This window comes from Triticum dicoccoides, chromosome 4A (assembly GCF_002162155.2).
Source record: "Triticum dicoccoides isolate Atlit2015 ecotype Zavitan chromosome 4A, WEW_v2.0, whole genome shotgun sequence".
Taxonomy (NCBI): Eukaryota; Viridiplantae; Streptophyta; class Magnoliopsida; order Poales; family Poaceae; genus Triticum; species Triticum dicoccoides.
This window is the reverse complement of record NC_041386.1, coordinates 143,555,840-143,582,155: the sequence shown is the minus strand read 5'-3', so window position 1 is coordinate 143,582,155 and position 26,316 is coordinate 143,555,840.

Below are 26,316 nucleotides of genomic sequence, written 5' to 3'. Positions count from 1 at the left end.
TTCAGAGACCAAGAGTGATTGTGGTTCTTGAAGAAGAAGTTTGTAAAGGTTTGGAGATCGCCTTCAAGTATCTACCATGAGTAATCGGCATCGGTTGACGAATCGATTGTCGAGGAGAATAGGGTGAAGAGAGTTTTATCTTCCATGTTAAGTCACTGCCCCTCCAACTAGACGTTGTCCTTGTGCAGAAGGATGAACTGGTCAAACAAATACCCTGTCACCATCGAGCACCACTTGTTATATCTGTTACCAATGTTTCCATTCGACATGTTTTCCATCATGTGATTTGTTTCAATGCATGTTTAATTTCCATTCGTTACTTAGTTTTAGCTCGTTGTAGTTTGTTTTTCATTCGTTTCCGCTACTGGGTTCTAAGAGTTTTGAGTTTTCCAAAGAAAAATTAAACACCCTCTTGTAGACATACTTCATTCTTACATTGGTGATGAAAATGGATTCGATTTCCCCCTCCCGGAGGGAAGTTTCCCCGGCAGAATAACTCCGCCGGAGTCCTAGATTTCTTGTGTCGAGGTTCCGCCTCGACACAGCGATGCTTCATCTCGAAAGCTTCCTTCTAATTTTTTCCTATGTCAAAACCATCCATATAGCAAAAGATGGACACTGGGAGATGGCCAGGGGGCCCACAAGCTCTAGGGGCATGCCCTGGAGGTAGGGCGCGCCCCCGGGCTTGTGGCCACCTGGTGGGTCCCCTTCTGTTGTTTCTTCACCCAATATTTTTTATATATTCCAAAACAATTCTCCGTAAAGTTTTAGGACATTTGGAGTTGTGCAGAATAGGTATACCAGATTTGCTCCTTTCTGGTCCAGAATTCCAGCTGCCGGCATTCTCCCTCTTCATGTGAACCTTGTAAAATAAGAGAGAAAATGCATATGAATTGTATCTTAAAGTGTAATAACAGCCCATAATGCAATAAATATCAACATAAAACATGATGCAAAATGGTCATATCTGTAAGCTTCAAAAACAAGGTTAGATAACACAAGAGCACTTCAATCAACAAATAGACCTCAAGATCCACAAGAATGCCAAGACTGGGATGACATGTAATTGATGAGTATCACAGAGTGAGTACTTCATTTAAATATAGACATGTCCCCAAAGAATTAAAGATTTGCAATAAATTTCCAAGGATTTTTCTCCCTTAAACATAAGCTTCCTCTCCCCCTGAATCTAGCATTGGATAATGGGAGTAGGTAGGGGTGATATAAAATCGGAGCAAAAAGGTTGAGAAAAATAGACACAAATAAAATAATTAACATGTCTCTCCCCTCTTAGAGACATGTGAATTCTCTCCTCCATGATAGTGCATCTCTCTCTCTTCCTTTCTTAGAAGAGCTTAAAATATGATAAGCTTTTGATGTGCATCTCTATGACGCCCCCGATTTGACCGTATTCTAATCATACACGCAAATGTGTACGACCAAGATCAGGGACTCACGGGAAGATATCACAACACAAATCTAGACACAAATAAAATAATACAGGCTTTATATTACAAGCCAGGGGCCTCGAAGGCTCGAATACATATGCTCGAAGACACAAGAGTCAGCGGAAGCAATAATATCTAAGTATAGACATAAGTTAAACAAGTTTGCCATAAGAAGGCTAGCACAAAAGTAGCAACGATCGAAAAGGCAAGGCCTCCTGCCTGGGACCTCCTAACTACTCCTCGAAGCCAATCTCCATGTAGAATCATCCTCGGGATCCTCTGACTCCTGGACTCCATCATATGATCGCAATAACCAAGAATGGGGAAAAAGAAGTAGCAAAGCAACAGTGAGTACTCATCCAAAGCACTCGCAAGCAAGGATGTACACTACATATGCATTGGTATCAATGAAATGGGTAGTATCTATGGACTGAACTGCAGATTGCCAGAAGAAGAGGGGGATAGCTAGGCCTATCAAAGACTACGCTTCTGGCAGCCTCCATCTTGAAGCATAGAGAAGAGAGTAGATGGTAAGTTCACCAAGTATCATCGTATAGCATAACCCTACCCGGCGATCCTCTCCTCGTCACCCTGTTAGAGAGCGAACACCAGGTTGTATCTGGCACTTGAAAGGGTGTGTTTTATTAAGTATCTGATTCTAGTTGTCATAAGGTCTAGGTACAACTCCGGGTCGTCCTTTTACCGAGGGACACGACTATTCGAATAGATAAACTTCCCTGCAGGGGTGCACCACATTTCCCAACACGCTCGATCCCCTTTGGCCGGACACACTTTCCTGGGTCATGCCCGGCCTCGGAAGATCAACACGTCGTAGCCCACCTAGGCACAATAGAGAGGTCAGCACGCCGGTCTAAATCATATGGTGCAGGGGTCTGGGCCCATCGCCCATTGCACACCTGCACGTTGTGTACGCGGCCGGTGAGAAGACCTAGCAACCTCCATTACAAAGGAAGTTGCATACGCGGTCCAACCCGGCATGCGCCGCTCAGTCGCTGACGTTAAGAAGGCTTCGGGTGATACCACGATGTCGAGTGCCCATAATTGTTCCCGCGTAGTTGGTTAGTGTGTATAGGCCAGTGGCTAGACTTAGATCAAATACCAAGATCTCGTTAAGCGTGTTATTTAGAAGTAACCGCGGACGCCGACTAGGGCCAGGCCCACCTCTCTCCTAGGTGGTCTCAACCTGCCCTGTCACTCCGCCACCAAAGTAATAGTTGGGGGCCGTCGGGAACTCAGACCCACCACTACCTGGATGGAGCCACCTGCCCCTTCAGCCCCCACATCAGAATCACATGCGGGTACTCTACGAGCCAACCCGACTTTAGTCACCATATGTATCATATAATAAGTATGTAAGTATATACCCGTGATCACTTCCCGAGCGATCACGGCCCGATAGTATAGCATAGCAAACAGACAAGAGTGTAGGGCCACTGATGTAATACTAGCAACATATACTAAGCATTAGGATAACAAGTAAAGGTATCAACAATTGTAGCAACAATGACAGGCTATGCAACAGAATAGGAGCTATCGAATCAACAAAAGTAGCAAACCTAATGCAAGAATAAGAGAGAACAGAGTAGGCGATATCTGGTTCATCAAGGGGGGAGGCTTGCATGGTTGCTCTGGCAAGAAGGGTTCATCGTCGATGTAGTCGATCACAGGGGTACCGACACCGGTCTCCGGGTCTACCGGAAAGAAGTAATGGAGGGGAACACAATAAATAACAGAGCAATCAAAACATCACAAGGGATATAATGGCAATACGCAGTGCTAGAGGTGACCTAACGTGGTAGGAGGTGTTACCGGCGAAGGGGGGAAACATCTGGGAAAGTATCCCAGGTGTTTCGCATTTTCGGACAGATGAGCTGGAGAGGGAAAGTTCTATGTTTAGATAGTTAGAGGCATCTGACAGGTAAACAAACCACATACTCGGATTCGTCTCATCATTCTGAGCAACTTTCATATATAAAGTTTTTTGATCTGAGCTACGGATTATTTTATATGATTTTCCAAAGTTTAAACCATTTCCTGAAATTTTGTATTTATTTTAATCCGAATTGACCAAGTCAAAAAGACTGGTCAAATGGGAGTTGGTGGCCCACATGTCACTGCTTTAATAATTTCCAAAAGGATTTATCTAAACTAAACAGATGGGACCCAGATGTCATTTGCTAATAGGCTAAATTAGCACTAAACTAATACTAAGCTACACCTAACATAATTAAATAAGGGTCGGCCATTACTGGGCATAGCCTAGCCGGCCACACGCACGGCGCGCACACACACACAGAGCACACACACCTCATGTACACACACACACACACACGGCACTCTACACATACTAACCATGGCTAGTACAGGAGGTGCAGGACAGCGGCGACGACTGCAGCGAGCTGCTGGGCGAGCGCGCATCAGCAACAGTAGAGAAAAGCAGTAGCAGCACGAAGTAGTGGAAGAAGAAGTAGCAGCGAATCAGCAACGGTGCAAGGAGCAGCACAGCAGCGAAGCAGCACGCGAGCGCGCGCGACGACGAGCGCGACCAGGGGCACAGCGAGCGCAAGCGGGCTGCAGCAGGCACGCCCATGGGCGCGTGGCAGAGCATGGTGAGCGTTGCCACAAGGGGGCGTGCACGCGTGGGGCTCCCGGCGCTCGGTGACGGCGGTCTACAGTGACGGAGACGAGGGGGGAAGAGGGGGGATCGACGCTGCTCACCGGGGGAGGGCCGATGGCGAGCTTGTACGAGACCAGGGTGGACGAGGTGACGCAAATCGACGACGAAGCCGCGGCGGCCGGAGGTGGAAGAAGACCTCGATCCGCATGATGCAGCAGTTCTGGGCTTGAGTTCATGGACGAGGAAGAAGCGGCGGAGGTGGGCGGAGCTCATGGACGAGGCCCTAGGGCACGGGGACGACGGAGAGCATGCGGGCAAAGGCTGCCATGGCAACGAAGCTTCTTCCGAGAGTTGCAAGGAAGAAAACAGCGCGAGGGAGAAGAAGTGGTGGTCTAGGGTTTGTCTAAGGCGATGGGATGGTCTTATAGGGTGTCGGGGTAGCACCGGATGGTCGACACGGCGACATCGGCGGCCTCGGCGGGGTGGATGGCCTCCACGCCATAGCCTCTGTTTCCTGTGTAAGCAGGAAGGGCATAATTTCTCCCATTGGGCTGGGTCCAATGTACTATAGCACTAGAGCCCACTAGCACAGTACTAGTTAGGCCTTTTCCTTTGTATTGTTTTCTTTTATAGCCTATGTTTTCTATTTTTCTAAGCTATCAAATGAAATTTGTTCAACATGAAACTTGTCACATGAATCCAGTGCATCAGCATAGGGCACACACAAAATTTCATGCGGTTTGGGAAAAGTTAGAATATTTGTTGGAATTTAAACGACCAAATTAAATGTTGCCAAACCACTAAAATACTTCTAGGGCCAGACTAAAAATCGAATTAGAGTTGATTTCTACATGAAAAATACTAGGATATTACTTGCAATAACATGAACACTTTTATTTAATTTTTTAAGAAGTTTTATTTTTCCCCGCTATTTGAATTTTCAGTTGAATAGGTTTCGGATTGTAATGACTATTAGCAAGTTAATGATGATAACTTGGCATAATTAGTGGAAGATTACTATAGCAAGAATCTTGGGGTGTTACAAATCTCCTCCACTACAAGAAATCTCGTCCCGAGATTTAAGTGATAGAGTTAGGGGAAAAGAATTGGTTACAAAATTCTAACGGTCTTGGTTGCCCTTCTGGAAGAACTTGATCCCTTTCGTTGATGCCTTCATTTCACAGCTTCAGGTCATCGTGATGAATTCATCATCCTTTCTTCGGAAATTTCATCGTACTTACGAAAGGACATGGAGTAACTTCGAAAGAATGGACCTTACAAGGCTGACTATCTGGCAGATAACTCAAGGAATGTGGTAAAAAGTAACTCTTGAATAGTTACTTAAGAAAATATCGAGAGTAAAGTAAGAAGGTACCATGAGAAGTTTCCAATGGGCAAGCAATCGTTTGATGGCCTAATCAGAAGGTGAAAGGGTTCAGAGCAACGAGAACAAGTAGTGCGTCTGATACCAGAATAGATCACTAGGCAGGTGGCCCATGAACTACATATGAAGTCAAGCATGAGGAATAACTTTGACAACAGGGTGTGCAGGAGAGTTAGGTTCCGATTCTGGGAACTGTGGGTTATGGGCCCGCCATGTGGGTTAAAGTAGAAGGAAGGGGGTTGACATCTTGCACAGTCATGATAGTAAGGCATGTCAGAGAATAACCTGTCAGTTATGTTGGCAACATCGTTGGTACCAAGGGCGAGGGATGAAGAGAACCATTTTCCTGCTCGTTGAAACGAGGCGGACCAATAGGCGAGGTTCTCGTCCATCGGTGGTCACTGGAATGTTTTTGACAATAGTAACAGGGTATTGCTGACAGAATTGTACATCGAGGTGTTTACATAAGCAGGAGAATATTACTGTTTAGATCATATAGACCTCAAGAAAGGATAAACCAAACAATGGAGAGGATAATAAGATTATCAAATTAAATAGAACAATGGAAAGGAAAATGTGTTTAAACACATATTTCAGGGGTATATCCTTCCCAAGGACAAACAGAGCATGATATCTATGACAGGATAGAAGTAGAAAACCATTTAGGTAAGGGAGAGGAATTTCATGACATTACCCAAACAACAATGTTTGAATAATTAATAAAGAAAATTTAGCATTGTGCTTCAAATGTTCCTATTGATGATAGGAGTACCACATACATGCTTCGAGATAGCATTGACATGGTCTTCAAGCAAAGGTCGGACTTTGGATACACAAAGGATGCATCAGAAACAACTTATAAAATAAGTCTTATGATTTCCTCATGGAAGAATCGCTAAGCTTGCTAAAAAGTAAACTATGACAATAGGTCCTTCGGCTAGGTGTGCTAGGCATGACATCATCTTACTGGGTCATATAAAGACCAATGATATAACTCTTGGATATATGTTCCAACCATCATATCTTGCCGAGATTCAGATCTGATCAGTGTTAGGATACCTCAGACTTAGGATGCCTGAGAAGAAAAGGGTGCGATAGAATTTGACGAGAAGACATCGTAAGATTCTCGGGAAATGAATTATGGAAGCGATTTCTGAACAACAGTTCGTCATTGAGCAAAAGAGAGGATGACGGGGTGGCTGATGGACTCAGCAAAAATTCATCGAGATTTCCAAGAAGATGGATTTCCACGGTTATGTGAACAAGGGGATAACATTTGTCAGATCAAATGATATACTGATGTATGCTCGAGGGAACATCCACAATTGACCATTGATAAAAAATGCACCTGGGAATATGGATTGAGCAACCCAATCGAGGTTATAATGGTGATACAATAACCAATAGTCTAAGGATGAACTATCGACCCTTAACTTCAAAGCAATATGGTTGCTAGAAGTAACAAACTCACACATTAGAGTTCACTTGTGTGTATTCCGGTTAGAAACAACACGGGGAACAAGAAAGAATGGTGGCGGTGAGAAGTATCACTATACCAAGAATTCTTAAGAGGTGGTGAAATTCTCATGATATTCTTGACATAAAAGATGGTAATACTCAAAGGTAAAGAAGAACAAATGTTGGATAGCAAGGAACTCAAGGTATAGCACAAAACACGAACAAGTTTGTGTTGAATGGAAGGCAATAAAATGGTTGATGATAAAACAAATCATCGATGGCAAGGATGGTAATTCTCATCATGAATTCAATTAGTATCTAGGTAGGAATAAAGATGTTGATTATGTTCACGACAAATTTTGTCGAGAGGCTCCACGAAGAAGCAATCGAACAGCGATCGCATTAAGCAAAAGGACTGATGCAGCGAAAGATTGATTGGAACCACGGATGCGACACCAACTCGGAATCAAGCTTGCTGCTCAAGGTGAAATGATAAGACAAGGAAGATCGACATAAGCTTAGCTCATCATAAAAAGTTGTGCTCTGGGAATAATGACCAGGAAGCACAGTTAAAATTAGCTGAATAATGATGTAGCCGATCAAGCTAGGAATGACGTGATGGAGTATTAAACTTCTCAACAACAAAGTGCTGGGAGTACTGAATCACAGTGTTGATTCGATTCACAAATCGGTGTTGTTGGTTGACGACAACCCAGAACTCGTGGAGTGACTAAGACAGGGAAATGTACCACTTCATTAGAAATTCATAAGATGTACTGCAATGGCATGATATCCTCGAGATAACAGGGGGGTAATACTCAAAGGCAGATCAACATAGAGGTTGGGAAGGCGTATTGATCTGCAGAAGGCAAGTTCTTTAACTTGTTCGACAGATGGGACCAAAGAAAAACAATCATGGTCGGAACCATGGTTGCAACGGACCAAACATTGATATAAGATGAACTTATAACATGGGGATTATTATTATTTACAAGAAGCTTCTATGATAAGGTCTACATCGTGTCCATGGGCATGAACACAAACTTCAAGGTCGACTCCCAATTCTCCAATGCACAACCTTTTATTCACTTACCGCTTTCGATGAAGTTGTAGTGTTAAAATTATATCTGGCAAAACACTAGAAGAGTATGACTCATGAAAACTTTCGGGTTCACACGACTTTAGGGAAGGTATAGGTTCAACCCATCGAGTTATCTTGGGAACATATACCACAAGCTTCAATAGTAAATAACCCAAGCTCGATAGTAGAGCATGGTTGACAAAAGCAGAGGATACAATTTACCGAAGGCATTATGTATTAGGGAAAGAACTCCTCGAGGTTTTTGTATACGAAGGACACTGTAGGATGATATTTCAACAAAGGATCCGACGGTCCATAGCGGACCTGATGTGAGTATCGACACACAACCAGAGGAAGAAACAATGCGAAGGCATTGTAGTATAGAAGCAACTGACTAATTCAAGGCTCAAATGCAAGGGAATTATGATTTCCAATTTAAGGGATCAGAAGCAAACACTCTGATTAAGGATGGATAAGTTGAGTAGGCTTAGGGGTACCATCAATGGTAAGTTGATTGGTCGAGATCCAGCTCATGTTTAAAATTATATTTGAGCCGGAAGAATGAACTCTAGTTTCAACTGATGATTGCGACCATTCACAAACATATCAAATCAACAGACCCAAAATGATAAACACAAAGGAGGCCTAGACTTATGGGATTAACCATGTAAGCAAGTAAGAATTTCAAGAGCAATAGGTCGCTGAGGATTTTCCAAAGATCGGGTGGTATTTTGAAGACTTTTGTGAAACACATGATCAACTGGGGATGAACGAATCCTCGATAAGTGTGAGGAATTATTTGCAGGTGTATTCACATTGAAAAGAGCTAACAGTAGGCACAAAGGAGTCTCGAGATATTGGAATATATTGCGTGGTTTCTATTAATAACAAGAGCATCTTGGAATGAAGGTATGGACAACGAGTGTATGTATTTATCCATAGGGTTATATCGGTGATATGGCATTGCAAAAACGACAGGCACAAAGTCTCGAGAGAACATCAGAGGGTATCTTCAGAATCTTCTGGTGCAGCAGGTCGTCATCTGTGATAAGGGGCTCTCCGGGAGGAAGTAGTTACGAGAACCTAGAGTCAGAGTTAGTAAATTCATTTTGACCCAAATAGAAGAGAGATCAGAGTCCCAGAGTATAGGTCGAGGAATAAAAGATCCTAATACCACCCAATGGCAACGTGCGCCCGTAAGACACACAGCCATGTTAGTAAAAAGTTTTGCAATGTATAGACTTGACTACGGCCAATGAGTGTGGAAGGGGGATTCCTACAGGCATTCGGCTCTGATACCAACTTGTGACGCCCCCGATTTGACCGTACACTAATCATACACGCAAATGTGTACGACCAAGATCAGGGACTCACAGGAAGATATCACAACACAACTCTAGACACAAATAGAATAATACAAGCTTTATATTACAAGCCAGGGGCCTCGAAGGCTCGAATACATATGCTCGAAGACACAAGAGTCAGCGGAAGCAATAATATCTGAGTACAGACATAATTTAAACAAGTTTGCCTTAAGAAGGCTAGCACAAAAGTAGCAACGATCGGAAAGGCAAGGCCTCCTGCCTGGGACCTCCTAACTACTCCATGAAGCTAAACTCCATGTAGAATCATCCTCGGGATCCTCTGACTCCTGGACTCCATCATATGATCGCAATAACCGGGAACGGGGAAAAAGAAGTAGCAAAGCAACCGTGAGTACTCATCCAAAAGCACTCGCAAGCAAGGATCTACACTACATATGCATTGGTATCAATGAAATGGGTAGTATCTATGGACTGAACTACAGATTGCCAGAATAAGAGGGGGATAGCTAGGCCTATCGAAGACTACGCTTCTGGCAGCCACCATCTTGAAGCATAGAGAAGAGAGTAGATGGTAAGTTCACCAAGCATCACCGTATAGCATAACCCTACCCGGCGATCCTCTCCTCGTCGCCCTGTTAGAGAGCGAACACTGGGTTGTATCTGGCACTTGAAAGGGTGTGTTTTATTAAGTATCCGATTGTAGTTGTCATAAGGTCAAGGTACAACTCCGGGTCGTCCTTCTACCGAGGGACACAGCTATTCGAATAGATAAACTTCCCTGCAGGGGTGCACCACATTTCCCAACACGCTCGATCCCCTTTGGCCGGACACACTTTCCTGGGTCATGCCCGGCCTCGGAAGATCAACACGTCGCAGCCTCACCTAGGCACAACAGATAGGTCAGCATGCCGGTCTAAATCCTATGCCGCAAAGGTCTGGGCCCATCGCCCATTGCACACCTGCACGTTGCGTACGCGGCTGGTGAGCAGACCTAGGAACCTCCATTACAAAGGAAGTTGCGTTACGTGGTCCAACCCAGCGCGCGCCGCTCAGTCACTGACGTCAAGAAGGCTTCGGCTGATACCATGATGTCTACTGCCCATAATTGTTCCCGCATAGTTGGTCAGTGCATATAGGCTAGTGGCCAGACTCAGGGAAAATACCAAGATCTCATTAAGCGTGTTATTTAGAAGTAACCGCAGACACCGACCAGGGCCAGGCCCACCTCTCTCCTAGGTGGTCTCAACCTGCCCTGTCGCTCCGCCACCAAAGTAACAGTTGGGGGCCGTCGGGAACTTAGACCCACCACTACCTGGATGGAACCACCTGCCCCTTCAGCCCCCACATCAGAATCACATGCGGGTACTCTACGAGCCGACCCGACTTTAGTCACCATATGTATCATATAATAAGTATGTAAGTATATACCCGTGGTCACTTCCCGAGTGATCACGGCCCGATAGTATAGGATAGCAAACGGACAAGAGTGTAGGGCCATTGAGGTAATACTAGCAACCTATACTAAGCATTAGGATAACAGGTAAAGGAATCAACAATTGTAGCAACAATGACAGGCTATGCAACAGAATAGGAGCTATCGAATCAACAAAACTAGCAAACCAAATGCAAGAATAAGACAGAACAGAGTAGGCGATATCTGGTTGATCAAGGGGGGTGGCTTGCCTGGTTGCTTTGGCAAGAAGAGTTCATCGTCGATGTAGTCGATCACACGGTACCGACACCGGTCTCGGGGTCTACCGGAAAGAAGTAACGGAGGGGAACACAATAAATAACAGAGCAATCAAAACATCACAAGGGATAACATGGCAAGGTGTTACCGGCGAAGGGGGGAAACATCCAGGAAAGTATCCCAGGTGTTTCGCGTTTTCGGACAGATGAGCCGGAGAGGGAAAGTTCCATGTTCAAATAGTTAGAGGCATCTGACAGGTAAACGGGCCGCGTATTCGGATTCGTCTCGTCGTTCTGAGCAACTTTCATATATAAAGTTTTTCGATCTGAGCTACAGATTATTTTATATGATTTTCCAAAGTTTAAACCATTTCCTGAAATTTTGTATTTATTTTAATCCGAATTGACCAAGTCAAAAAGACTGGTCAAAATGGGAGTTGGTGGCCCACATGTCACTGCTTTAATAATTTCCAAAAGGATTTATCTAAACTAAACAGATGGGACTCAGATGTCATTTGCTAATAGGCTAAATTAGCACTAAACTAATACTAAGCTACCCCTAACATAATTAAACAAGGGTCGACCATTACTGGGCATAGCCTAGCCGGCCACACGCACGGCGTGCACACACACAGAGCACACACCTCATGTACACACACATACGCCACTCTACGCATACTAACCATGGCTAGTACAGGAAGTGCAGGACAGCGGCGACGACTGTAGCGAGCTGCTGGGAGAGCGCGCATCAGCAGCAGCAGAGCAAAGCAGTAGCAGCACGAAGTAGTGGCAGAAGAAGTAGCAGCGAATCAGCAACGGTGCAAGGAGTAGCACAGCAGCGAAGCAGCACGCGAGTGCGCGAGACGACGGGCGCGACCAGGGGCACAACAAGCACAAGAGGGCTGCAGCGGGCACGCCCGTGGACGCAGTGAGCGTTGCCACAATGGGGCGCACGCGCGTGGACCTCCCGGCGCTCGGTGACAGCGGTCTACAGCGACGGAGACGAGGGGGGAAGAGGGGGGATCGATGCTGCTCACCGGGGGAGGGCCGATGGCGAGCTCGTACGAGACCGGGGTGGACGAGGTTGCGCAAATTGACTGCGAAGCCGTGGCGGCCGTAGGTGGAAGAAGACCTCGATCCGCATGATGCAGCGGTTCCGGGCTTGAGTTCGTGGACGAGGAAGAAGCGGCAGAGGTGGGCGGAGCTCATGGACAATGCCCTAGGGCACAGGGACGATGGAGAGCACGCGGGCAAAGGCTGCCATGGCAACGAAGCTTCGATCGAGAGTTGCAAGGAAGAAAACGGCGCGAGGGAGAAGAAGTGTTGGTCTAGGGTTTATCTAAGGTGACGGGATGGTCTTATAGGGCGTCGGGGCAGCACCGGATGGTCGACACGGTGACATCGGCGGCCTCGGCAGGGTGGATGGCCGCCACGCCATAGCCTCTGTTTCCTGTGTAAGCAGCAAGGGCATTATTTCTCCCATTCGGCTAGGTCCAATGTACTATAGCACTAGAGCCCCTAGCACAGTGCTAGTTAGGCCTTATCCTTTTTTGTTTTCTTTTATAGCCTCTGTTTTCTATTTTCTAAGCTATCAAATGAAAAAATTTCAACATGAAACATGTCACATAAATCCAGTGCATCAGCATAGGGCCACACTCAAAATTTCATGCGGTTTGGGAAAAGTTAGAATATTTGTTGGAATTTAAACGACCAAATTAAATGTTGCCAAACCACTAAAATACTGCTAGGGCCAAACTAAAAATCCAGTTAGAGTTGATTTCTACATGACAAATACTAGGGGATTACTTGCAATAACATGAACACTTTTATTTAATTTTTGAAGAAGTTTTATTTTTCCCCGCTATTTGAATTTTCAGTTGAATAGGTTTCGGTTTGTACTGACTATTATCAAGTTAATGATGATAACTTGGCATAATTAGTGGAAGATTACTGTAGCAAGAATCTCGGGGTGTTACAATCTCTCTGTGAAGACAAGCTTTGATGTGCATTTGTCTCTCTCCCCCTTTGGCATCAATTTCCAAGAAGGGTAGGCTTCAAGGGTATGAGTCAACTGATTGTGATCCTGGAGAAGCACAACTAGGCAGAATGCAGCATTAGATGTAGATAGAGGGAAAGAATCATTGAGTGGAGCTGGAAAGAATAGATAGTAAATTTGGCAAAATGCTTTCTTGATAGTGAAATTGGTGGCGCCGATTTGTGTCGATTGTTGACCCCAAGATAATGAAGTCGCAGATAGAGCATATCGGTGAAGCTGAATTAGTCATATTTGGTGGAACTGATGAACTATGTACACGATTGACTTGCACTTCGGTCCGATCGATAAGCTTTTTATCAGAGTGAGCGAGTTCAACGCAGAGGAATTTTTTGTCAACTCAGCTCACTTGGAATAGAATATTGAAAATAGTTTCAATCAATTTAAATAGAATTTGCAATGAATTCGACTTAGAGAAAATGAAAAGAAATACAAAGAATAGAAAAAGATCTAGATGAAGTTTTTTTGATAAAAGGAAAACACCCTAGCAAAAGAAATGCAGCTAAGGAAAGGAAAACACTAGAGAACTTCATCTAGAGGGGGTCGGTGACAAAGGCACACGTGTTAGAGTATATTGACTTAGGAGTCAAGTGAGATCACTTGATCATAGGTCATACTCATCGTTAAGCTCAAAATGGGGTTGCCATTTTTCATTTAATCATCTTAATGTATTCACATCTTGTTGAGTTCTTTGACTCATGACTTGGAGCAAAGCATCTCTAAGATGGAAGGACATACCTTGGGTTTATTGTTGTACTTGATCATGTAGTTGAACTATGCTCATATGTATTGAGTTGGGAGCATCTCTTTTGTATTTGAATCTCATCTTCCTACATGGGTTAGTCTTGCAAGGACTAACACTTATGTATCCAAATTGACAAGAGTGAATTACATCATATGAATATTTTCAAAGGATATGTAGAGTGTAGTCTTGTCCCTTGATCACAACAACCAAATCATAGATACTTGGTGATGACAAGATTGCTCAAGATACGAGTGATTTGCAATCTTATGGAATGAGGCTCATCCAAGCACCTACAAGGGTGCAAATGTATCCAAGCTAAATAATCATCATCGCAAGAGAACTATCAAGGATTAGTCACACAGGCTCATGACTTGCATGTATCCAAAAAGGAGTCTCTACTCCAAATTTGAGGCATCAATGATGTTCAACTCACGCCTCAATCGACAAAATATCTTCTCATCAAGAGGTTTGGTGAAGATATCCGCCAATTGCTTGTCGGTACGAACATGCTTAAGGTTAATGTCACCTTTAGCAACATGGTCAAGAATGAAATGGTGACGAACTTCAATATGCTCAGTTCGAGAATGTTGCATGGGATTGTGTGCAATCTTAATAGCACTCCCGTTGTCACAAAGCAATCAAACATGTCTCACATCTATCCCATAATCTTTGAGAGTTTGGGTCATCCAAAGTAATTGAGCACAACATGACCCCGTGGCAATGTATTCTGCTTCGGTGGTGGATAATTACACCGAGTTTTGTTTCTTGGAGGTCCAAGAGACAAGGGATCTACCAAGAAATTGACATGTACTCGAAGTGGATTTTCTATTAACCTTGTCACTGGCATAGTCCGAGTCAGAGTAGCCAACAAGATCAAAAGATGACCTCTTAGGATACCAAATGCCAAAGTTTGGTGTATGAATTAAATATCTCACTATCCTTTTCACAGCCTTAAGATGACATTCTTTTGGAGCAGCATGATACCGTGCACACATGCACACACTTAGCATGATATCAGGACGGGAGTGATACGTCGCCAACATATCTATAATTTAAGAAGTATCCATGCCATGTTTACAACAATTTTACAAGGTTTGGGTGCAATTTTATGTGATTTAAATGAAACTAACTTGGACTGATATTGTTTTCAGCAGAACTACCGTGGTGTTGTTTTTTGTGTAGAAATCAAAGTTCTCCAAATGCAGCGAAACTTTTTGATGATTTTTTGGAAGAAAAGAGGCAGTATAAGCTTCGTGGGAGGGCCAGAAGAGCCACGAGGGCCCCACTAAGCACTAGGGCACGCTAGGGGGCTGGCTCGCCCTGGTGGGTAGTGGGCCCCTTGAAGCCCATCTGGACGTGATACCGATGCCAAAAAATCCTATAAATGCAAAAAACCACAGAAATAACTCTAGGTTAGAAGTTCTGTTGCCGCAAGCCTCTATAGCCATGAAAAACCAATCTAGACCTTGTTCTGGCACCCTGTCGGAGGGGGAAATCATCACCAGACGAAATCTTCATCATCCCGACGGCCACCATGATGAGGAGGGAGTAGTCCACCCTCGGGGCTGAGGGTTTGTACTAGTAGCTATGTGTTTGATCTCTCTCTCTCTCTCTCTCGTGTTCTTGATTTGGCACAATCTTGATGCATCGTGAGCTTTGTTAATATAATTGGATCATATGGTGTTTCTCCCTATCTATTTGTGGCGAATTGAGTTTTCCCTTTGATATTTCGTTATTATCGGATTGAACACTGATACATCTCCAACATATCCACTTTTCCAAACTCCTTCGCCCTTGTTTTGGACTCTAACTTGCATGATTTGAATGGAACTAACCCGGAATGGCGCTGTTTTCAGCAGAATTGCCATGGTGTTATTTTTGTGCAGAATAAGAAGTTCTCGGAATGACCTGAAACTTCATGGAGATAACTTTTGGAATTAATAAAAAATATTGGTGAAAGAATTAGCACCAAGGGGCCCACACCCTAGTCACAAGGGTGGGGGCGTGCCCTCCGACCTTGTGGGCCCCCTGGACCTCCACTGACCTCAACTCCAACTCCATATATTCTCTTTTGGAGGGAAAAATCAGAGAGAAGGATTCATCGCGTTTTACGATACGGAGCCGCTGCCAAGCCTTGTTCTTCCTCGGGAGGGCGGATCTGGAGTCCGTTCGGGGCTCCAGAGAGGGGAAATCCATCGCAATCGTCATCATCAACCATCCTCCATCACCAATTTCATGATGCTCACCGCCGTGCGTGAGTAATTCCATCGTAGGCTTTCTGGACTGTGATGGGTTGGACGAGATTTACCATGTAATCGAGTTAGTTTTGTTAGTGTTTGATCCCTAGTATCCACTATGTTCTAAGATTGATGTTTCTATGACTTTGCTATGCTTAATGCTTGTCACTAGGGCCTGAGTGGCATGATTTCAGATCCGAACCTATTATGTTTTATGAATATATTTGTGTTCTTGATCTGATATTGTCGGATCACGGGTTCCAGCAAAACCCTCAATGTTCGAACACTGGGGTGCGCGCGAAGATCTCCCCCCTACCGATCCACGTCCTAGCTATACTAAGATATTACGGGCTAACTCGACGAACTCACAACACAAAGGACACACGATTTATACTGGTTCGGGCCACCATTGTGGTGTAATACCCTACTCCAGTGTGGTGTGGTGGATTGCCTCTTGGGTTGAGGATGAATAGTACAAGGGGAAGAACAGCCTCCTGAGGAGAGGTGTTCTTGTGCTTGGTGAACTTGTGGTTGTCCTGGTCTCTCTTGGTCCGACCGATCGATCGATCCCCCTAGCTACGGTGGTGGCTAGTCCTATTTATAGAGGCCCTGGTCCTCTCCCCAAATATTGAGCTGGAAGGGAGCCAGCAACAGCCAATTTGAAAGGGGACAGCTAGTACAGCCTATCCTGACAAAAGCAGTCTTTGCCTGCAAAAGGCTCTGGTGGTGACACCGTCCTGGGCTCCACGGTGACCTCCGTCTTGTCGTCCTTCTGGTCTTGGTCTTGTTGCATTGATATGGAAACCTTTGCTTGACGCCTCGGTACTCCGCGCCTGCGCCTGCTTCCTTAGCACCAAAGAGGAAACAAGGACACTGTGCCCGCGGGCGGCCGCCTGGCGCCCACCTGACCTCGATCGTCATGGCTCAAATCATGGGAACCTCGCGAGGTTTGCCTGGCCTTGATCTCTCCGCCCCTCGTGAGCCAGCCTGGTGAGGCCGCCCGAGGAGGTCTTGTGTCGTCTGCCTCGCGAGGCTTGGCCCCTCGCGAGGGTCTTGAGTCCTTGCTGGTGAAGATGGGCCGTACGGGCCCGCTCGCAGGGCCACGCCGTGGGCCGCAGGCAGGCAAGTCTGGGGACCCCCATTCCCAGAACGCCGACAGTAGCCCCCGGGCCCAAGGCGCGCTCGGGCTTGGCTTCGAGGCGAAGCCAAAGGGGCAAGTACGGAGCGCCGCGGTCCCCAATAGCCCGCGGTCTTGGTCGACGCGTGATGGTTGATTGGACGTGGGCGTCTCAGCTTCCGCACACTGCCTTGGAATCCGCCTGGCTATGCGGCCACCACAACCTACACAGTTATTCTTCCATCGCCTGCGCCATACTCCTCCAATTCCTCTGCTTCTCCTGGACTATGCTCCTCTTTCCAATCTGAACTAAGCTCTGCTCACTCCATCGCCATGGCGCCGACGCAAGCAGATAAGGGGAAGAAGCATCTGTCTTCGGCTTGTGCGCCCCCGGCCGCCAAGCCCGCAGTTGGCCGATCGTTGGTGCTCAACGATGAGGCCATGGGCAAGGTGCATCCCATGCTTGCCTCCAGCTTCAATGAGTGGGGAGGGACGGTGGCCTGGCCTGCATCTCGAGCTCACATTGACCGGACGGCCACCGAGGTCGCGTTCTTCATCGACGCCCTTTGGGCTTGCTTGGTTCCTCCTTTCTCCGCCTTCTTCAACGTAGTGCTCACCCATTATTAGATCCACATGCTGCACCTTGATCCTCAATCAGTGACCCTTCTCGCCGTCTTCATCTTTGTTTGCGAGGCCATGGTAGGCATTTCCCCTTCAGTGGCCCTTCTCCTCCACTTCTTCTCACTGCACCTGATTGATCACCGACAGAGCTCAGGATGCCTGAGCTTTCAGGCCGTGGCGGCGACGGCCGGCACGAGGATTGACTTCGAGCTCCCCCCATCCACGAGTGGGTTTCGGACATGGTGGGTATTGGTTGATGTCAGAGTGCTCAGTCCCCTGCTCTCTTCTCTATCAGCGCCAGCTATTCCCAGCTCCGGTTGGTGCCACCAAAGGCTCACCAATTCACGCCTTGCCCCTGTTTGGCTCAGACTGAAGTGGCTCAAGGACGTTGATGTGACTGCACCTATGGTGGTGAAGGAGTTCGTCCGGCACCGGATCGCCCTGCTTCAGCGCCACTCTCAATCGATGTGGGCCTTGCTTAGCAGCAAGGACCACATGAGACTCCAGGAGTCCGGGCTCCCCCTCGAGGCGCGGCAAACGGTGCTCGAGGTCCTGGCGAGTGTCCCGCTACCAGATGACATGCCGAGGAAGAGTTGCCACCTGTACTGCTGCTTGAACAAGGCGACATTCACGGAGCAGATGCCCGCCTTTGATGAGTGGGGGCTGCGTCCAATCGGCCTCGTGGGGCCTCGCGAGAACCCCATCACCATGGTTCCTCTTCCTGTTGCTGGCTCCGAGCTCGCCCCAAGTGTGGATGCAGGGGTGCGAGCACCGCTGGGAGTTGATGGCGAAGGTGCCGAGATGCTGATGCCGCCCAAGGCTCCCGAGGCATCGTCCTCAGGAACTCGTGAGTCTTGCCCTAAGGTGGCAGTTGAGGAGGCGACACAACCCACGTCTCTCGAGGCTGGGGCTACAAAGACCTTGACAGGTCGCTGCGAGGCAAAGCCTGGTGCCTCCCCTCAGCTTGGCGCTCCTGAGACTGCCCCTTCGAGCGCTTCTCCAGTTGCACCTCGTGTTGGCCGCCATGTGCAGCGCTTTGGTCGGCTCTACGTGGACTTTGAAGAGCTCCGCAAGAGGAAGGGGTCCCAAAGCAGTGGCACCTTTGGGCTATTAAAGCGGATAAAGTACATCGCCGTCAAGGAGTAAGTACCTTATCTTGGTGATTCTCCGTGTGCTGCTTCTGTTCCTGACGATATCTCTTCAGGATTCCTTTTGCCAAGGCCGCAAGATCTCCTGAGGAGCAGCCTCCTCTCGCCTCGCTTCTCCTGCTAGGCTCGAGCACTTCATGCCCATGCTCTGCTCACGGTGTGGAGTCAAACGAGGAAGTCGGCCCGTCGACAAGGTGTCTCGAGCTTGCGCCTTCGCCGTCATTTCATTGCAGCCTCGTTCGGAGCATAGAAAACGTGCCAAGGGTTCCTCCCCTGATTGTGGACGGTGACTGGTTGGCTTAGATCCTGTGGTCTACTTCAAGCAGCGGGCCTTCACTTGTCCGGGACCCTCGCGAGGCCCGTCCCGCACATGGGTGGATGCCAGCCCCCTGCTAAAAGCGGGCGAGCCGCTTCGGTCCCCATCCGCGGTCCCCGTGGCGGAGGATGAAGTCAGCGGCATGCTCGAGTCGGCGCGAGAAAGGAGCGTCGTTCGTCACGAGCTCTTTCAGGAGGCGATGGGTGCGATGAATCGGCTTGGTGAAGAGCTCGTGGATGTGGACGTGCGCCTCGTGGCCGAGGGTCTTTGGCTGGTGGAGGAGCGGTGTAAGATGTCGGTGGCCATCAACCTTGGACGCCACCAGCGCGAGCTCGATATTGCGAAGGCCGAGGCTTCCCTCGAAGCCTCCCATGAGGCCTACTCCCGAGCTCTAGAAGAGGCCCGGGAAGCTGACCACCGTCGTGAGGCCGCGGAGAAGCGCGCGTGGGATCTCCAAGCCTGGAGTGCCGCCTTGGATCGGCAAGTGGAGGCACGCAGGGTCGCCCTTGAGTCGTTGAGGGGGACGCCTGCCGAAGAGGAGGAGATCCGAAAGCGCGAGGAGGCGTTGGTGCTAGAAGCCATGGAGTGTAGCCTTGAGCTCGAACGACTGGAGACGAGGGAGCGTCAAGTTCCTAGGCATAGGATGTCGTCGGCGCGCGTGAGGCCAGGGCCCAGGAGGAGGTTGATCGCCGGGTGGCCGAGGATCACGCGGATCTCGAGAGCAGGTACGACCTGAAGATGAAGCTCGTAAAAGCTGGGGCCGCTGGTAGGACTGCTGCCCTCAAGTCCAGGTTGGTCGAGGTGGAGCGGTGCGAGGAGGCCGCCGCAACCGCCCTGGCCTCGGCGTAGGCTGAGCTGGCTTTTGCCCGCACCGAGTTGCTCCCTCTTCGGCAGCGGGTCGCCGACGCCGAGTCCGTCGCACGGCAGAACATGGAAGAAGTGCTTCAGCGGAGGACGTTGGAGCGTGTGCACGCCCCATGCTCCAGGACCTCAAGAACAAGGCCAACATCGCCCTGGGCCATATATGTGATGAAAATGCTCCTCATCCCCACGCGAATGACTATGCTAGCCACCTCCGCTTCTTTACCAACGTGGTGACACGCCTGGAGAACCGTTCCGAGAGGGCTCACCAACTTGTTGAAGAGAGGAGCCGCGGCCTGCTCGGGCGTGCATTCTCCCGCGTCTTCAGCCATCTCCAGGACGCCGACCTCAACTTCGACCTTGATGCCGCCATCGCTCCCGTGCCCGAGGCCATCTGGGGCGACCTGTCGCGATGGGTGGAGGACAATGTGGACGCGCTGGTTAGGGCCTTCACTTCCGATGACGATGGGGTGGTGGTCGCGGCGGACGTGGGCGACGTGGTCGACGATGGTGATGGCGGCGCTGGTGGAGGTGATGGTGATGCCATCGATGGTGGCAGTGATGCCAGCGATGGTGGCGGCAATGCCAGCGACGCGTCTAAGGGCGACCTGGGGGACGCGGTGAGCGACATGTCTGACTGATCCTGTGCTTCCCAGCTATTTTTCCTGCACACAGAAGCTCAGGCGTAGCCCTTGAAGTTGTAAGAACATTTTTGGAGGGGAAGCCCCTCTTGTAAATTTGCTACTCCCTCCTTCCATCTATATAGGGCCTAATACGTTTTTTAAGATCGCCTTTGACTATTGACAAGATTAATAGTACATTAGATGTATAATGTGAAAATTATATCATTGAGAGCTCCTTTCACATACGAATTTGACCGTATGCTTTGTGTAAGTTGCATGTCATATATTATTGCTCAGACATTTGGTCAAAGTTAGCCTCGAACAACGCATTAGGCCCTATATAGATGGAAGGAGGGAGTATTGCCTTTATCTTGTTAGGGCGAGTTGAATATGTATCTTCGTGGACTCACATGCTCTGGAGCGAAGTTGTTGTTGCGGTTTACCTTAGCCTGGACGAGCCCAAACCGGCTCGTGAGGTTGAAAGCTCCAGAGGAACTCGCCGAGACGCCCGAGGGGGCCGTGTGATAAGTGAGCACTAGCCGCGGCGCAACATGCGCATGGCGCACATGCGTCTTGTCCAGCCCCGCTCGCGAGGAGCCCGCGAGGGGGGAGCAACAGGCGCAAATTCCGAAATAAGGCAAGAACCAGACAACAAGAAATCGCTCGAACGAGAAAAGGCACCCCCCGCGCAAATCAAATGAAAACTCAATTCCAACTTAAATCCAAAGCCAGAAAGAAGGGCTACAGAAAAAGATGTTAAAAGCAAATGGCCACGTCTGGTGCCTAGTCTAGTCTTCTTGTCTTCAAGTCTTCTCACCAGCGCGGAGCTAAGTGTTGCGACTAGGACGTGGGAGGGAGCCCCCGAGGCCCGAGGGTGGCACTCCTGAGACTCCGGGGCATGTATAGCCCCACTCGTTATTACGTGAGAGTGTCACGGGCGGCGATCTTTACAGGCGTGAGCCTTACTTCATATCGCTAGATGAGGGCCCCGCCTGGCGCCACCCCCCACAACCATTGGGATGACTGGAGACCAGGACGACACCAACAAGGGCAGAGGGGACGCGAGCGGCACCCTCGGCGACCACGAGTCCTCTGCCGGGGGTAGGCTCTGGAGCACCTCCCCGGCAGAGGGCCTACCATCGGGGGACGCCTTGCTCCGCGCGATGCGGGGAGTGGCCTTGCTCCTGGCCCCTTCCACGCAGCCCCCCAGTGAGCTTCTCTTGGTGAGGCGGATACCACCGCACCGGAACTATCGCCTGGCATTGTGACCTGATTCACTTGCGATTCAAGGTTAGCGTAAGCCTGCCCTTGGGAGATTAGTGGTACCCTGTAGCTGTTATCGACAGCGTGGCTGGTGGGGCTCTCGGGTGGCTCCTGGAAGGCCTCAACTCCTAACGCCTCCTCTCCCCAGCCCAGCTCGAGGAACGAGCCAGGGTCATCTTCCGGCGTGTACTCCTGGTTCATCATGCGGGGCACGTAGGCCTCTGAGGCCGTTGCCCTGAAGACCTCCCCAAAGTGCCCCACGCTCCATGTCGCCCGACCTAGTGCACCGCCTCGAGGATGGTAGGGTTGCATCCCGCTCGGACCGTAGGTGGTAGCACTCATGCCTGCACCCAGCGGAGGTGGCGCGGGCACGAGCGGTCATGTTGCTCCGTTGGTTGCGCCGGTGTCGATGAAGCCTGGTGGTGTGCCTGTAGGCGCTCAGGCGTGGCGTGGCCCGCCATGCGACCCCGCCGCAGCTTGTGGCGTGAGCAGAGAACAGAAGGGCGGCGCTCCTGAAGCTGCGACGTCCAGCGGCTCGGCGAGGCGTTCCAGCAGTGCATCTCGGCCGCTCTTCATCAGCTGGCACCGCAGCAGCTCCCGTGCCACCGTGAGTGCAGCTCGCATGTTTTCCTGCTCCCTCCAAGTGTGCTGTGCCCTTGCCGCGGCGTGGCTTGCAGCCCTTGCAGCGGCTTGCGCCTGTCGTGTGGTGAGGGTAGACGGCGCCTGGCTGCGCCGTCCGCACCCCGCAGTGTCAGGTGGAGCTCGTGCCGCACGGGGTTGAGGTCATCCTAGGCAGGCGGCGCCACCCGGGCCGGCCAGGCTGCCCAGCGGCCGGCGTTGGTCCTTGAGTCGCCGGACATCGGAACTGCAAAGCGTCGGTGAATCGACTGGCGGGAGAGAAGCTCCGACGCACCCCTACCCGGCGCGCCAAATGTCAGATCACGGGTTCCGGCAAAACCCTCAAGGTTCGTACACTGGGGTGTGCGCGAAGATCTCCGCCCTATCGATCCACGTCCTAGCTATACTAAGATCTTACGGGCTAACTCGACGAACTCACAACACAAAGGACAAAAGATTTATACTGGTTCGGGCCACCGTTGTGGTGTAATACCCTACTCCAGTGTGGTGTGGTGGATTGCCTCTTAGGCTGAGGATGAATAGTACAAGGGGAAGAACAGCCTCCTGAGAGAGGTGTTCTTGTGCTTGGTGAACTTGTAGTTGTCCTGGCCTCTCTTTGTCCGACCGATCGATCGATCCCCCTAGCTACAGTGGTGGCTAGTCCTATTTATAGAGGCGCTGGTCCTCTCCCCAAATATTGAGCGGGAAGAGAGCCAACAATGGCCAATTTGAAAGGGGACAGCTAGTACAGCCTATCCTGACAAAAGCAGTCTTCGCCTGCAAAAGGCTCTAGTGGTGACACCATCCTGGGCTCCACAGTGACCTCCGTCTTGCCGTCCTTCTGGTCTTGGTCTTGTTGCACTGATATGGAAACCTTTGCTTAACGCCTCGGTACTCCGCGCCTATGCCTGCTTCCTTAGCACCAAAGAGGAAACAAGGACATTGTGTGCGCTGTCGCCCGCCTGGCGCCCACCTGACCTTGATTGTCATGGCTCACATCATCGGAACCTTGCGAGGTTTGCCTGGCCTTGATCTCTCCGCCCCTCGCGAGCCATCCTGGTGAGGCCGCTCCTGAGGAAGTCTTGTGTCGTCTGCCTCGCGAGGGTCTTGAGTCCTTGCTGGTGAAGATGGGCCGCACGGTCCCGCTCGCAGGGCCATGCCGTGGGCCACAGGCAGGCAAGTCTGGGGATCCCCGTTCCCAGAACACCGACATATATTGCAAGTTATAGTCACCTACTATGTGTTATGATCCGGCAACCCCGGAGTGACTATAGTCGAGACCACTCCCTGTGATGACCGTAGTTTAAGGAGTTCATGTATTCACTAAGTGGTAATGCTTTTGTCCGGTACTCTATTAAAAGGAAGCCTTAATATCCCTTAGTTTCCAATAGGACCCCGCTATGACGGGAGGGTAGGACAAAGATGTCATGCAAGTTCTTTTCCATAAGCACGTATGACTATATTTGGAATACATGCCTGCATTATATTGATGGACTGGAGCTAGTTCTGTATCACCCTATGTTATAACCATTGCATGATGAATGCCATCCGACATAATTATCCATCATGGATCCATTGCCTCTGAGCTTTTCACATATTGATCTTTTCTTATTTACTTTTCCGTTGCCACTTTTACATTGCTACAAAACTGCTACTATTACTTTTGCCACTGTCACTGTTACTTCCATATTACTTTGCTACTAAATACTTTGCTACAGATATTAAGTCTTTTAGGTGTGGTTGAATTGACAACTTAGCTGCTAATACTCGAGAATATTCTTTGTCTCCCCTTGTGTCAAATCAATAAATTTGGGTCGAATACTCTACCCTCGAAAACTGTTGCGATCCCCTATACTTGTGGGTTATCAAGACCTTTTTCTGGCGCCGTTGCCGGGGAGCATAGCTCTATTCCCTGACTCACTTGGGATTTATATCTGTTAATCACTATGAGGAACTTGAAAGATCGAAGAACCAAGATTTTTCCCTCAACTACGAGGGGAGGTAAGGAACTGCCATCGAGCTCTGCACTTGATTCTTATTCTGTTTTGAGTAAACTTGCGACACCTACAGCTGCTATTGATTCTGATATGTCACATGTTATTGATGATGCCACTTCTACTATGCATGATGCTTATGATGATACTACTTTTGTGCTTGACGATACTGTGCCACTAGGTGAATTTCTTGAAGAACAACTTGCTAGCGTTAGAGAGAATGAAATTACTGAAACTGATGATATTATTGAAAATGATGATTATGATTCTCCCCTAGATATGAATTTCCTGTTGCTCCTGGGGGTTATGTTATGGATGATGAAACTGCTAGAGACTTCTTTGCTTGCAATGATAGAGGGGATCTTAAGAAATTGTTAGCTAAGCTGAAAGAAAAATCCTCGAATGCTAGAATGAAATATGATCCCGCTTTTGCTACTTCACCTATCTTTGTTACTGATAAGGATTATGAATTCTCTTTCGATCTCGAGTTAATTAATTTGGTTGAATCTGATCCTTTTCATGGTTATGAATCTGAAACTGTTGTGGCACATCTTACTAAATTAAATGATATAGCCACCGTATTTGCTCATGAGGAAAAAATTTGCTATTACTATATCCTTAAATTGTTTCCTTTCTCATTAAAGGGTGATGCTAAGATATGGTTCAATTCTCTTGCTCCTGGTTGTGTGTATAGTCCCCAGGATATGATTTATTACTTCTCTGCAAAATATTTCCCCGCTCATAAGAAACAAGCTGCCTTAAAGGAAATATTTAATTTTGTGCAAATTGAAGAAGAGAGTCTCCCACAAGCTTGGGGGAGGCTTCTCCGATTACTTAATGCTTTGGCTGATCATCCTCTCAAGAAAAATGAAATACTTGATATCTTTTATAATGGACTAACCGATGCCTCTAGAGACCATCTGGATAGTTTTGCTGGTTGTGTTTTCAGGGAAAGAACTATTGAGCAAGCTGAATCGCTATTGAATAATATATAGAGTATTGAAAATGATTGGACACTTCCTGAACCAACTCCAAAGCCAACTCTGAAGAAAAGGGGTATTCAATTTCTCAGTACTAAAGATATGCAAGAGGCAAAGAAATCTATGAAAGAAAAACATATTAAAGCTTAAGATGTTAAGAATTTACCACCTATTGAAGAAATACATGGTCTTGATAACCCGACATAGGTAGTAGAGGTAAGCTCTCTCTGTAGATTTGATGAAGGTGATATTCCTCATAATAAGTCTGCTAGACAATGCTTAGATGAGTTTGATAATTTCATTATTAAACAAGAGAACTTCAATGCTTATGTTAGTAGACAATTGAAAAGTAATGCTTACATGCTTGACCACTTGGGTGATTATATGAGTAGAACTGTTAATGATCTTAAGCTTATTAGTAAACATGCTTCCATGATTACAACTAAAGTAAAACAAGTACCTAAAGCTCATGATGATTTGCTCAATGAGTTCAATAGTAAGAATAATAATAATGTTGTTCGGGTTATGACTAGAGGTGGTAAGATGACCTAGTAACCTTTGTATCCTGAAGGCCATTGTCGGTGTCAAAACCGGCGGATCTCGAGTAGGGGGTCCCGAACTGTGCGTTTAGGCCAGATGGTAACAGGAGACAAGGGACACGAAGTTTTACCCAGGTTCGGGCCCTCTTGATGGAGGTAAAACCCTACATCCTACTTG